Genomic DNA, 14869 nt, shown 5'->3' with positions numbered 1-14869 from the left:
ACATAATGTTTACTTTCTTAAGCTGGGGGTGGGGACATAGCTGTTATGTTACTTTTAAAAATAAAGATACATTTTAAAAGTTACAAAACTGTTTTTAAGCCTATTCAAAAAGTTGTGCAACCGTGACTAATTGCAAACCATTTTCATCACCTCCCCCAAAGAAACCCTATACCTTTAGCATCCCCCTCCATCCCCCTCATACCCCACCAACCCTAGGTCACCACTAGTCTACTTTCTGTCTCCAGATGTTGCATGTAAGTGGATTTATATGATAGGTGGCCTTTGCTGCTTGGCTTCTTTCACTTGGCATGTGTTCAAGGTTCATCCATATGGGAGCATGTATCACCACTTTGTTCCTTTTTGTGGCTGAATAATAGTCCATTGTATGGATAGATCTACCACATTTGTTTATCCATTCATCAGACCTGGGTAAAAGGTTGGGTTGTTTCCACTTTTAGCTGTTAAGAATAATACCGCTATGAATGTTTGTCCACAAGTTTTTGTATGAACACACATTTTCAGTTCTCCTGAGTAGTCCATCCAGGAGTGGAATTTCTGGGTCATATGGTAAGTATAGGTTTAACTTTTTGAGGAAATGCCACACTATTCCCATAGCAACAGCACCATTTTACTTTACCACCAGCAATATAGCAGGGTTCCAATTTCTCTATATCCTCCCCAACACTTGATGTTTCCTGGGTTTTTAATTTGTTTTGTTTTTGTTTTATAGCCATCTCAGCGGGTGTGGGATGGTATCTGGTTTATACTTTGGTTTTGGTTTGTATTTCAAGTTTCTTAATGGCATTAATGCTGAACATCTTTTCAGGTGCTTATTGGCCATTTGGCACATCTATTCGTAAGATGAGCTGCTTGATTAATGGTCATTTGCACGGTTCCAATTCTTGTAAGGTGTGGAGAGCTGGTCTCTGAGAAGCAGTGATCTCTCTTCATATTGATAGAACTGGAATGATTACATTTATAAATGAAATGAGAAATATTACGTATAGCATTTATTGAACTCCTTTTTCTCAACTTTGTTTTCACGATCTTAAAATCCAAAGAATATTTCATGATAATAGCAGTGTAGAGCAAACTCTATAACAGTATGCCAGATAGCCTTTCTATTTGCAAGTGCTTATAAATCACAAAAGTTGCACACTTCCTGGCTTGGATTCACAAAGTGGAAAATCTACTGCACTGTTTCTAATTGTAAAATTTACCACATGTGCCTCTATTTCTTTCTCTTCTTTTCTTTCTTTCTTTCTTTTCTTTTCTTTCTTTCAAGAGCTACTCTAAGTGAATTGTTTAGCTTGAAATGTGAGAAATGTTCTCAACAGGAAGAAAAAAAAGTTTCCTTTCCAGGAACTGAGAGAATGGTTCTCTAATTAAAGAATAGTAAGTTTGTGGCTCAGTATGCAGAAAGCGTGAGATTAAATTTAGTTTGCTGACCTCCTTATACAGCAGAAAAGAATCCTTTTTCAATAGTTTATCTTTTGATTTGTGATTTCTTAGAAAATCAGTTAACTGTGTTCCTCATTTATAAATATCTCCGATCACTCATTGGAGAATTATTCATTCAACAAACATTCATTAAGCAACTTCTAAATCACACTATGAATACTTGAAAATCAATTACACAATGACTCTCTACCTTAATTTGGAGTTGACATCAAACAGCTTCAAGTATATAAACTTAACTGTAAACTTAAAATTAAAAAAAAATTACTTTTATTCATTTTTGAGACACAGAGAGAGAGAGAGACAGGGCATGAGTGGGAGAGGGTCAGAGAGAGAAGGAAACACAGAATCCGAAGTAGGCTCCAGGCTTGAGCTGTCAGCACAGAGCCTCACACGGGGCTTGAACCCACAAACTGTGAGATCATGACCTGAGCTGCAGTCGGACGCTTAACCAACTGAGCCACCCAGGTGTCCTAAAACTTAAAATTCTTGATGTTTTCTTTTCTAAAAAAAAAGTGTGTAATTACTTTTAATTTTTTTCTGTGGAGTTCTATAAAGAAAAACTTTTCATATTTGTCATGAGTAATTATCTAAAACATGAAAATGCATGAGGTCACTGGATGTCCTTTGAGTATTTGAGTACTGGGCATTTTCTAGTAGCCTACCTGCCTGAGGATAATCTAATTTTCTGCCGTTCTTTGACTTCAGGGCTTTTGCACTTGGTGTCTCCTCTTCCCGAAATGCATCTTCCCTCAGCTAGCGGTATTTTGTGTACACTCGCTTCTTTTAGGTCTCTTTCTGGAGGGTGGCCAACCATTCCACTGGAATGTGAGACTTTTGAAAAGGACAGTCCCATGAAAACCTTAGGGTGCAGTTGCCACTTTAGAGCTCTGATTTTCAAAATGTGATCTGTAGCCAAAGGCATCCCCAAGACTCTTTCAGGAGGTCTTGTGACGTCAAACTATTTTCTTAATAACGCAAAGACATTATTTGCCATTTTCACCATGCTTGCATGCACATTGATATAAAGGCAGTGAGTAAAAGTGTTGGTGCCTTAGCACAAATCAAGGCAGTGACACCAAACTGTGCTAGCAGTCATTGTATTTTTCACTGTCATAAACTCGCAGTAAAAAATAAAACCCACCAGTTTCACTATATGCCATGACTGTTTTGAAGTTGACCACTCTGTATATGAGTTTTCAATACTGTGTGTGATGAGTTGCAGTATGAAATAGCTCTCTTTTTTTTCTGGAACACCATTTTTACTTGAATAACTGACAGGCTGTAGTTATTTGAACTTGAGTACTTGGCAAATTTTTTTCAAAAATGAAGTAACCCTGACATTTCAAGGCAAACAACGAATAGTTAAGTAGTTGTAGTAGTAGTATTAGTAATATTTTGCCATTGATAATATTCAACCTTCCAAACAAAAATTAGAATTTTGGAAGACTCTTACCTGTCCCTATAAGTTTGACAGTTTCCCAATACTTAAAGATTTTTCTGATGAGTTTGGTGATGATATTAATGAATGTTATTTCTTAGTATCATATTTTGAAATGTATCAACATCTGGAGGATTTGAATAGTTGAGTGAAACGGTATTTTCCAAATGACCAGCACATAATGTTAGGAAACCATGCATGGATAAAAGATCCTCTCAAAGCACAAGATAGACCAATAAATTTTATTGTAACAGAAGAGGAAAAGGTCTTTGGAATAGTTTCAGATTCCACATTGCAACTAACCTTTACGGACTACCAGCAGTTTAGTTTGGGTGCAGTATAAAGCATACCCACAATCATTTGAAAAGGGTATTAAAATATACTGTGTGAGGCCACATTTTCTTCATTTATTTCAACAACGACAAAAAAAAATATTGCAAAAGATTGAATAAACAGGTAGATGTGAGAATCCAGTTGTCTTCTTTAGGCCAGACATTAAAGAGATTTGCAAAAAATGTGAACGCAACTCTTCTTACTATTTTTTCGGAAATACTGTCTTTTCATAAATACATATTTTTAAACATGCAATGGGTTTACTATTGTTATTCTTAATAAATGTTTCTTAACATTCCTCAGTTTTAATATTTGATGCAGAAAATATTGATAGGTCTAGCTTGCAAAAAAAAAAAAAAAAAACCAAAATGTTTACAATAATTTTTTAAGACTATAAAGTCTTAAAGACAAGAAAAGTCATGAAACTAAAAAGTTTGGTAATGGTTGCTGTAGAGGACCCACCCTGACCTCCAGTATATAAAATAGCATCCCCCCATTCCCCCCCTCTCTATTCATTATCCTTTATTTTGTAACACTTACTGCCTCTTGACATATTTTATATAGATCTGTGTATTATTTGTTTTCCCACAATGGGATGTAAGCTCCACAAAGAATACAAATTCATCTAGTTTGTCTGTTACTGTTATTCCCAGTATAGAACAGTGTCTGAATTGTAGTGAGTGTTAAATAAATATTATTGAGTAAGTTAATTTAAAGTTTTTCTCATAGGGGTGCCTAGGTAGCTCAATTGGTTGAGCATCCAATCCTTGATTTCACCTCAGTTTATGATCCCAGGGTCATGGGATGGAGCCCCACATTGAGTGTGGAGGCTGCTTAAGATCCTCTCCCTCTCTCTCTCTCTCTCTCTCTTTCTCTGCCCTTCTCCCCTGCTCTTGCACTCTCTGTTCTAAAAAAAAAAAAAAATAAACCTTTTCTCATAGAATTCTGTTCTCTCCTGTGAATTCTGTTTGTTTCATCTCATGACTTTCTTTTTTTTTTATTTTATTTAAAAAAAATTTTTTTTCAACGTTTATTTATTTTTGGGACAGAGAGAGACAGAGCATGAACGGGGGAGGGGCAGAGAGAGAGGGAGACACAGAATCGGAAACAGCCTCCAGGCTCTGAGCCATCAGCCCAGAGCCTGACGCGGGGCTCGAACTCACGCACCGCAAGATCGTGACCTGGCTGAAGTCGGACGCTTAACCGACTGCGCCACCCAGGCGCCCCTCATCTCATGACTTTCTTATGTAATGATATATTTTCTTATGAGCTTCAAAGTTTTCTATTGTGAACTTACCTTTAGCAGAGCCTATCTTTCCTGGGAGTACCAAATATTCCCTTCATAAGGAAGGTCTCCCTATGAAGCAGTTTCATAGCCTTACATATTTCACCTGTTCAGGACCAGTTTTGATGTTAATTTCTGAACTTAGGGTTTCTGCACTACATGAATAGGAGATATACGAATCTCATATTTATGAAGAGTTCAAGCTTGGGGTTGGGCTTCTCAGGGATGACTCCTTCCACTCATGGCTCAATGGCAGCAGCTCATTTATCTGCTGTGTCTCTACAATGAAGGGGGCTTTGTTACTCCACCTGCATAGCTGGCAAAGACACTTCTCAATTCCTGACTTTATCCAGTGATCCCAGTTCCAGCTCCCTGTGGTCCTGACTTTTGGTCTTATGTGGGCATTGGAAACATTAGTCCCTAATACCTGTAACCCAGTCTCAAAGATATCTATTGGGCTTAAATTCTACCACACCATTTTACCCTGAGTCACCTCTTTGTTTCTGGCATGACGATTTCCCATTCTTGATTCTGGGTTGACTATGTAAACAATGTCTATTTTAAATGTAGTTCTATTTTATATAGCATTTCTCTATATTTGAGTAGAAAGTGGGTCCTGCTCACATTTGCTTAGACTGCCATATTAACCAGAATTTTTCACTTTACAATATCTTAATGCCTCAACTTGCTCATTCTTGAATTCTTATTTCTTACTTACCTTTTGGTCAATCTGTATAACTGTTCAGGTAATTTTCAGGAAAAATGTGTGTCCCATGGATTTTCTAAGCCCCTAAGGTCCTAAATTTCTTTCTGTTGTTTTCACACTTGAATGAGTATTAGTTTGCATACAAAATTCTTGGCTCACACCTATTTTTAGAAAATTATGTAGATCTAGCACCACTGATTTTTTAAAGTTTTTATCTATATTCCAGTTAGTTAACATACAGTGTAATATTAGTTTCACGTGTACATCTTAGTGATTCAGTACTTACATACAACACCTGATAATCATCAAAACAAGTAGCACTACTGATTTTTGAAATTTTTAATGCAGAAGAGAAATGCTGAAATCAGTCTGGTCTTTCACAATTCCTTTTAAGTAACCATTTTCATTTTTCTACCCTGGTTGGTTGTACAGATTTTTTTTATCTTAACAACTCCAAATTTGTTGACAGATGCATCTGTTTGTTTTGTGTAAACCATGGGTGAGCCTCCCATTTGAACCTCAACTATTACTTGTGATTTCTTTTTCAAGTACCCCTATTCCCGATGAGCTTAGATCTTTGTTCTCTGTTCTCTGAACCCACGATCTTCTGTTATTTGCTACTTCTCAGCAGCCTTGGAGAACTCTTTATACTTTATATTACTGATTCCATCTTTTTGCAGTGTTGTTTCTGTTATTGAATACTCTGCAAATTTAAATCCTGTTATGTCCTTACTTTTTTATTTCGTTAACTGTCTTCCTTTTAATCTCAGCGTGTATTTGTATATTACTCTCTTATGTACTTACTTGCTCTTGTTTTTTTTTAAGGGAACATACCTTTGTATCCTTTTGAGGACATCACAGACTTGATTAACAGAATGTATCTTTTTGTACCCTGTACTACTATATTACAGAGATTTACAGTACTCTTGCTCTGTAAGCTTTTGGGTAATTCTCTTATCCTCCATTACAGTATTTTTTTTTTTTTTTGGGTGGGATTCATGCTGTCATTATGTGAGAACTGTTCAGATTTACAGTTTGCCAACAGATACAGTGTATGCATTGTTCTTAATCCCATTCTTGTTTTCTCGAATTCTTAAAGAATGAACTGTCTTCTTAAAGCCAAAGCTGATGGTTGACAAGTTGATGTGAATATCCCCAACCCGCTTTCTTGTAGTATACTTGACTGAGGTATGAACTTTTCTTGCTTATGTGCCAAATTTTCTTATTATGAGGAGGAAATGTATGTTTTAAAGAACCTGTGACATTTTATAGTTCTTCCATTAAAAGCAGTACATGAAAAATCACTGCCTTCAGCATTCCATTGTTTTATATCCTGACAGAATAGGAAGATGTAGCGATAGGTAAGATAAGGTACTGCCTCCTGAATTGTCAAATAGCATAGAAATCACCTTATTTCAGAGTATCTCCCCCATGAGCCTTTCAGATTAAGAAGTATCGTTACAAGGTGTTCTTGGCCTATCAGTATTTGTGCATTACTGCTCTTTCCCTAATCAGATTAATATCTAGCTGAATCAGCAGTTCTTTGGAAATGGGAGTTTTATTTGAGGAAAAGGGGAAGAATAATTTTGGAGTATGGGGGTTATTTTGAGAAGATTAGATTTAGGTTGGACTTTGTAATACCAGATGGGTTCAAAAAAAGGTGAATGGAAGAGGTCAAGAGCAAACTGGCTATTGCAGCTGTGCCTGTGATCTTGATATTTCTGGGGAGAATTTCTCATGTAGCCATTGGTACCCATGTGGCCTTAGGAGTGGTTATTGCCTGAATTAATATCTCAGGATAAGTTGAAAGGTTGCCTACCTCAGCTTCTTTGTTTCAGTCTAGTTCCATGGCTTTAACTACAGCCCAGTTTGTCCTGGTTAAAATTCTATTAATTCCTCCTAAGAGAAGACAGAAAAGAGGAAGGAATGGGAGATACGTGACTGCCACGGTAGGAAAATGGATTTGATTATTACTCTACAATGGTCTTTTCTCTTTATTATGAGATCCTGTTCCTCTCCATCTTTATTAGGAGCCCTTGCTTATGTTGCCACTGGAAGAGTGGGTTACAGTCTCAGGAGGTAGGCTACCTCGTGCCATGATATTTGGTGAACATGCAGTAGACATTTTGTTTTTCCTGAATCAAACTGGCTTTAATTGTTTGAGTTCTTCATAAAAGTAACATGTGTTAATTGCAATTGATTCCACAAATAGAGATAAGCCAAAAGCAGACTGAAAACTACCACATAGTTCCAATATATAGTTAATATTTTCATAGGTTTTCTTTCAGAATTATATAAGTGCATATATTTTTTCTTAAATGATTTGGGTTTTTTTCAATTTGATGTATCCTGCATATGTCAGTAAATATATATCTAGATAAGCAGTTTTTAGTAACTGCATAGTATTCCATTCAATGGCTATACCGTATTTTAGTTAACTACTTTCCTACTGACAAACATTTATTATTACTGTTAATAAATTACCATTATTAATATCACTGTGGTGATAATTTTGGACATACATCTTTGTGCACTTATTTTTTTAGGATAAAATTCTAGAAATCAAATTGCTCTATCAGTGGGTATATACTTTTTAAATTTTTTTTAAGTTTATTTATTTTGAGAGAGAGAGAGAGCATGCACACAAGCTGGGGAGGGGCAGAGAGGAGAGACAGAATCCCAAGCAGGCTTTGTGCCATCAGCATAGAGCCCGATGTGGGGCTCAAACTCATGAACCGTGAGATTATGACTTGAGCTGAGATCAAGAGTCAGACGCTTAACCGACTACACCAATTGGGTATATACTTTTAAGGCTTTTGATAATTTCCAAATTGTCCTCCAGAAAAGTTGTTCCAGTTTATTTTCCTGGTAATTTCACTACTCATATAATTGAAATTATCTATTCTTTTGGCAAATATAAGACAAATGTCTTTTTATAGTTTTAATTTGAATTTCCTGTTTAATTATATTTATTACTTTGTTCATAGATTGCTCATATTTACTATGTGTTTTACCTATTCATATCCTTTCCTTGTCTTTTTCTTACTGATATGTAGCTTTTTAAATGCTATAGATCTTTTATATTCCTCAGTAGAAATTTTTTTCATATAGCTTTCAGATATTTTTAAAGCTTATTTGTGTTTTCTTTATTTGGTTTTTGCTGTTATAAATGAGATTGTTTCCATGCTTTTTTTTCTGTTTATTGTTGGTAATTAGAAAAGATACTTAGTTTTGGTATTTATTTGTTACTAATCTCTTTCCTGAATTTTTGTTATTTCCAACAGTTCTCAGTAGATTTTCTTGGACTTATTAGGTATATAATAATGGCATTTGCCTAAACAAATGAAAGAGAATTTTGTGCCAGCTTTTTGGATAATTATATCTCTTATTCCTTCTTCTTGCCACATTGCATTCATAAGAACTTCCAGAAGAAACTTAAATTGCAGTGGTTTTCTCTGGCATCCTAATAACCTTCAGTGAAAAGATGAGAGATGAGCAAAGGCTTGATTGAGGTAAAGGAACGAACCAGGAGGAATCTGGGGAAAGAGATTTTCAGGCATAGAGAAGAGCCTATACAAAGGCCGTAAGGAATGAGTGTGCCTGGTATGTCAGAGGAATATCAAGGAGGCCAGTGTGGCTGGAGAGAGCGACTGAAGTGGAGAATGGTAGAAGATAAGGTTGGAAAGGGAATAAGGGAGCGCAGATCATGAAAAGCCTTATAAGCCATTGTAAGAACTAATATTTCCTAACATTGAAACTAGGATTACTGTGTCATGGAGAGTTTCTCTTTAAGTACTGCATCGTGGTTAAGAAATGCATTTATAAAAAATAGATTTTTTTTATAAAACCTTAATATCTGCTGTTGATACAATATTCATTGATGTACTCTAACATTTAAAATGTCTTTGCCCTAATAGTCATAACACATTCTTTCCCCCAATTGCTATGATGTTACAAATGTGAAATGTACATTAACTATGTTTTCTTATGTAGAGTTGCCTATTACACTATTGGGCAGAGCGTTTAATCAGCAAAACGTCAGTTCCTAAAGGCTGAGAATATTTTAAGCAATAGCAATCACAACAGAGTAGCTTTGTACTTTGCTTACGTGGACCTAAACATTAATTTAGAATTCTCAGTCATTTCCAGTTTTCAAGTTCTTCTGGTAGAAAAATACCTTAAGGCACCCAGGCAGCAAGAATAGTGAAGAGTCACAAATCATGGCTATGCTGAAAACTGACCTAGTTGACCAGATAAGTCAGCTCACTGGGAAAACTATAAGCTCTGTTGAAAAATCAAATATCCCAAGAGGAATAAAACAGGGAAAGAAAGAAAGACCTTTATTGCTGAGGGAAGCAGAATTAACCAGAGTGTTGGCAGTGCTATAAATTAAAAATTTCCAAAACAGCAATATTTTCTCACAAAGCTTGGCTATTTGATTCTAGAATGTAACTTTAAGGTGGCATGCAAATCTTTTCTCTTCGTTTGTAGTCAAAGAAGAGAGATGAGAAAGAGAAATTTGTATTACTGCTGCTAGGAACCTTCTACCCTTTTTATTGTTGTGGCCTCTTGATATTCTTGGGTAACTCAGGAGATAGAGTCAGTAGCATCTTAAGTGTTTATCGTAAGATGTTCAAGCTACCATGGGTATGAGGTGGTGCTTCAATTCAAACCTGCCCCCATAAGACATGTTCAAAACTATTTTGGGAGGTGGTTCAAGATGGCCATATAGGAATATCTGAACTCACTTCCCACATGCACACCAAATCCACAGCCACATACGGAAAAATTCTCTCTGAAAAAGACCTGAAAACTAGCTGAAAAATGCCTCCACAGCAAAGGATACTAGACAGGGCCACACCGGGAGGGTGGGAGAGGCAGAGACATAGTCTCACCAGAAACCCCACCCTGGCACAGCAACCCCTGATCAGGAGGAAGCTCACAAATACGAGCTTCTCCCTGAGGAGCACGTCCCCGTCAGACACACCAACCCTCGGGACCTGCACAGGAGAGATGAATCTGCAAAACGTCTGGCTTTGAAAACCAATGGTGCTTACATCCAAGAGATCCAAAGGGCTGTAGGGAACTGGGATTCTGTTCTTAAAGGGCTCATCTACACAATCATTTGCCCCGGAACCCAGTACAAAACAGCAGTTTGAAAAGAACCTAGACTATAGATATGCGAAGGAGAAATTTATTTGCTAATTATAAAGCATCTGCCAGAGGGACAGGGGCCTGTTGGGACTCTCTCCAGAGATGGAGGCGGAGGTGGGTGCCATTTTTGCGCTCTTCCTCTACCTTGTGCCGTTTTGCTGCCTTGCTAGCACCAGTGCTGGCGGGAGCCACTTTTGCACTCTCCCTCTACCTTGCTAGCACTGGTGGGTGCACATAGTCACAGCAGTCTCCAGCTGGCCTTCTGATGCCAGTGGGCATGCCCACCTCTGCAGTCTCCTGCTGCTTTGCTAAAGCTGGTAGACATGCACACACACACACACACACACACACACACACACACACAACAATCTGATTAAAAAATGGACAGAGGAGGGGCTCCTGAGTGGCTCAGTCGGTTAAGCGTCTGACTTCGGCTCAGATCATGATCTCGTGGTCCGTGAGTTTGAGCACTGCGTACGGCTCTGTGCTGACAGCTCAGAGCCTGGAGCCTGCTTTAGATTTTGTGTACCCCCCTCTCTCTGCCCCTCCCCCACTCTGCTCTGTCTCTGTCTCTCAAAAATAAATGTTAAAAAAAGTTTTTTTTTTTAAATGGACAGAGGATCTGAATATTTTTCCAAAGAAGACATACAGATGGCCAACAGGCATATGAAAATATGCTCAACATTACTAATTATCAGGGAAATGCATATCAAATACCACAACGAGATATCAACCCATACCTGTTAGAATGGTTATAATAAAAAAGACAAGAAATAACAAGTGTTGACAAGGATGTGGTGAAAAGGGAACCCTCATGCACTGTTGGTAGGAATGTAAACTGGTGCAACTATATGGAAAACAGTATGGTGGTTCCTCAAAAAATTAAAAATAGAACTACCATATGATCCAGCAATTCTACTTCTGGGCATTTACCCAAAGAAAATGGGAACACTAATTCAAAAAGATAGGGGCACCCCTGTGTTCATTGCAGCACTATTTACAATAGCCAAGATAGGGAAACAACCTTAGTGTCCATCAATGGATGAATGGATAAAGAAGATGTGGTGTGTGTGTGTGTGTGTGTGTGTGTGTGTGTGTATGTGTGTATATATATATATATATACGCATATATATATATACACATATATGTGTATATATATATGCGTATATATACATATATACGCATATATACGTGTGTATATATATATATATATATATACCTACGTATTTCATTCCAGAAACATAACTTGTAATCCAAAGCATTTGTATATCAAAGTGAATGTCCCCATAAGAATTAATGGAAATTCAGATGATTTGTTCCACAACCCAACAGTATTCATATAAGAATGATTACATTACTGTAATATAATATAAAATAATAAAGAAAATAAAAGACATAAAGAAAAATAAACATAAATCTGCACTTACCTTTGAAAACCTTCGTGGCTGGTGTGAGGGAGACAAGAGAGAGGAGGGTTGTTGTGTAGGGTGACTTTCACTATCACTAATGAAATCACTGCTATCTGTTGGCTCAATGGAATCTTTTTCTTTTTGTGCAACTTTAACAAGGAGCCTATCCAATGACACTTGCTTTTGACTCCTTTTGAGGATTTCATAGAAATGTGACATTGCATTGTCCTGAAACAGATTCATTGCTCACACTGCTACAGCCTTATTCAGGTGGTGCTTTTCTACAAGATTTTGCACTTTCCCGCATTTTACACATATCCCTAATCTCATCTGAAGTGAGGATACTCCTCTGCCTTTTTCTCCTCCTCCTCTGCAGCAAGAGAGAGAGAGAAGAACCATTGGTTCCATTGTGATCATGTGACGTTTGGCATCACGTATTACTCATACTGCAAGACATGGCTCATTTATCAAGTTAAAATTTATTAGAAATGTTTGCTCATCTTGCAGAACACTTGCAGAACAAGTTACTCTCAGTCCAAGGTTTTACTCTGTGTGTGTGTGTGTGTGTGTGTGTGTGTGTGTGTGTGTGAATATATATCTATAATGGAATACTATTCAGCCATTGGAAAGAATGAAATGTTTCCATTTGCAACAACATGGATGGACCTTGAAGAGTATTATGCTAAGTGAAATAAATCAGACAAAGAAAGACAAATACCATATGCTTTCACTTATATGCTAAACACAAAACAAACTAACAAACAAAGCAAAACCAAACTAAGAGATACAGAGAATAGATTGGTAGTTACCAGCTGGGAGGAGTTTGCGGGGTGGGCAAAATGGGTGAAGAAGGTCAAGAGGTACAAACTTCCAGTTATAAAATAAATAGTCATCGGGTCATAATGTACAGCGTGGTGACTATACTCAGTGATATTGTATTGCATATTTGACAGTTGCTAAGAGAATAAATCTTAAAAAGTTCTCCTCATAAGAAAAAAAATAAGATTTTACAACTTTGGTGACAAATGGTAACTAGGCTTTCTCTGATGATCATTTGGCAATGTATATAAATATCAAATCATTTTGTCGTACATTCAAAACGAATATAATATGTCAATTATACCTTAGTTAAAATTATTTTTAAGTCACAGTTTCACATTTCTTCCAGCATCTTTCAAGTTTTGATCTCCACCCATCACTTTTATAATGAAAGAGATGTTTCTGACGATGGTTTATTCTGTGAAATGACCTTGTGATCATAGCAATATGTGTGGGGTTATATTTGGATTTATTTACCTAAATTTTACACCTCAGTAAGTCTGGCTTTCAAACACAAGAATGTGAAAAATAGTTTAAGAGATTGGTTATGATAACAGAAAGAACAAAAGGAATAATGAGAAACGCATTCTGCAAATAGGTGGCCTTGAAAAGCTATTTCAGCTTTTAAGAGTAACAACATACTTGGCCAAGAGGAACTGGGAAGATCCAAAAGTCTTTGTCCTTTTGGTTTTGTTAAAATATGAAGAACTCTATTATTAATAAACCTGTGTAGCTTCTGCAACCTTAACTTATTGCTGTCTTCACCATTTGAATCAGCATATTGTGGGCATCTCCTCTTTAACCTTACCGACTTGAGCTTTCTCAGACTCTTTGCCTCTTTTTCTATTAGGCTCTTTCCTCTACCTGCCAATTCCTTTTTGTACTAAATGTTTTAATCACAGACCCTAGTAAATTTAAAAATTAGTGTTACTGTAATTTTTCTGTAGTTATTGATTCTAGGACTTTTTAAGGTTAATTTAAGGAGGAAAATGTGGAAGTAAAAGATAAAGACAGAGTGTAAGACAGAAAAGGGGAATGATGAGAAGAAGCAGGCCAATAATTTAAAAAAATATATCAAAGAAGCTGAAAAGACCTCAAAATGATAATTCCCATAGGAGTTTAGGGGAAGAGGAAATGTATAGATACATCTTTCTTACAAAGCTTTTGAATAGCTGTTTACTTTTCATTTGGGGTACATAGGTTTCATTTTTCAGATTGTGGTAAAATATTCCAATTAAATGCCAACTTATCTAATAGCTCACTTTAATATATTAATTTCTTAGTTCTCAACATAAGGCTTTTCTGAACTTGAATAATAAATTTGGTTATGTCATATTTAAAAAACTTTTTAACCTTGTAGGTAATATTTTCTTCACCTTTGGGTTTTACCCTAAGTCTTTCACAACAGATCAGTGGCAGAAACAACCCGAATTCAGGAATTTTGATTCTGAAGGGCATAATACCTGACACACCTTATTGGCTTAAGCCAAAATTTATCCATCCCAGTATTTGGTCCTAGCAGTTTTTCAGGCATTCATGGTTACTGTCCAGAATAGCAGCTCTGGGAGGTAGGTGTAGACTGCAAGCAATCTTCTTTCATTAGGGTCTGATAATTTTTCTCTTTCTCAAACTTCCATACTTTGAACTTCTGCTATTGTCAGAGACTGAAGTCCCTTTTAGTTCCAGAAGTACCTCTATTACTTTGAAATAGTTCTAGTCATAATTTAGAAGAAAGGAAGTCAGGTTTTCAATCCTGAGTTTGCCCATAATTAATATATTACCTTTATTAAAGAATTTCACTTTTCTGGAACTCATTTTATTCTCATTTACTAATAAATAGTAAGTGGCTCTGAAGTATTTTCTTATTCTAAATAAACGTAATAGAATTCATGATCGTATTCTTGCTTGCTATTATGACCAATTTCTAGATGATTTTATAGATCTGGCCTTATGTTTTCTAATTTCTGTCTTTCTAGACAGTAAAATAACTAACTGCCCCATTCTTCCTGCCCCCAGTTTTAAAACAATTTTTTCTGAGTTTCTTTGGTCATGAAAATTACATCTCTTTCATCATTTTTGGTTGATGTCTTTCTTAAGATAGAGCTGATGAGAACGGTACCAAGTACTGAAGGTGTGAGCAGACGTGGCATGATATTACATATATGCGACATCATATTTTCTGTTTTATTCCTGTTACTTTTTTTCTGCTACTTTTTTAGTGCCAATATTTCCAGGACATTTTAGCCATATCATTTCAAAATAT

General features: G+C 36.4%; 1 protein-coding gene across 1 annotated transcript in view; it reads left to right on the top strand.

Moving 5' to 3' along the window:
- The window catches only part of CCDC172 (coiled-coil domain containing 172), a 59896-nt gene that overhangs the window by 8421 nt on the left and 36606 nt on the right, over positions 1–14869 (top strand). The window lies entirely within an intron of this gene.

This window comes from Lynx canadensis, chromosome D2, assembly GCF_007474595.2.
Source record: "Lynx canadensis isolate LIC74 chromosome D2, mLynCan4.pri.v2, whole genome shotgun sequence".
NCBI lineage: Eukaryota > Metazoa > Chordata > Mammalia > Carnivora > Felidae > Lynx > Lynx canadensis.
Note: the sequence above shows the minus strand (reverse complement) of the source record. Positions and strands in the feature narration are given on the sequence as shown.